Here is a 764-nt window from a genome sequence, read left to right as displayed (position 1 = left end):
ACTCTACTTGGCGTGGAAGGCAAGTTTGGCGACCAAATATGTAGATTCCTTTCTTTGTAACCGACCTTGTGTAACCCTAAATCCTCCCGGTGTCTATATAAACCGGAGGACTTAGTCCGGAGGATAGACTCATCATCATAACCATACAAGCTAGGCCTCTAGGGTTTAGCCATTATGATATCGTGGTAGATCAACTCTTGTAATACTCATATTCATCAAGATTAATCAAGCAGGACGTAGGGTATTACCTCCATAGAGAGGGCCCAAACCTAGGTAAAACATTGTGTGCCTTGTCTCCTGTTACCATCGACATTAGACGCACAGTTCAGGACCCCCTACCCGAGATCCGCCGGTTTTGAAACCGACAATGCCTCCTGCCCACGTATATAAAGGAGGAAGGAGGAGGAGGCTGGCCTAGGAGGGGCACGCCTATAGGGGGAGTTCAACTAGGATTCCCAATCCTAGTTAGAGTCCCCTTCCTTTTCCAAGAGGGAGAGAAGGGAAGGAGTAGGAGAGGGAGAAGGAAAGAGAGGGGGCGCCGCCCGCTCCTTAGTCCAATTTGGACTTGCCATGGGGGGGGGGGGTGGCCAACCCTTGAGGCCCTTCTCTCCTTTCCCGTATGGCCCATTAAGCCCCACTACTTATGGGGGAGACTAGCATAGAATCTGGGCTTACAATGAAAGAATAGAAAAATGAAACCTGGGCCATTGGATTGGATATGGAGGGTACAGATTGGAGTGGAGACATCTTAGGCCACTTATTGT

This window comes from Triticum dicoccoides, chromosome 7A, assembly GCF_002162155.2.
Source record: "Triticum dicoccoides isolate Atlit2015 ecotype Zavitan chromosome 7A, WEW_v2.0, whole genome shotgun sequence".
NCBI classification, from domain to species: domain Eukaryota; kingdom Viridiplantae; phylum Streptophyta; class Magnoliopsida; order Poales; family Poaceae; genus Triticum; species Triticum dicoccoides.
Note: the sequence above shows the minus strand (reverse complement) of the source record.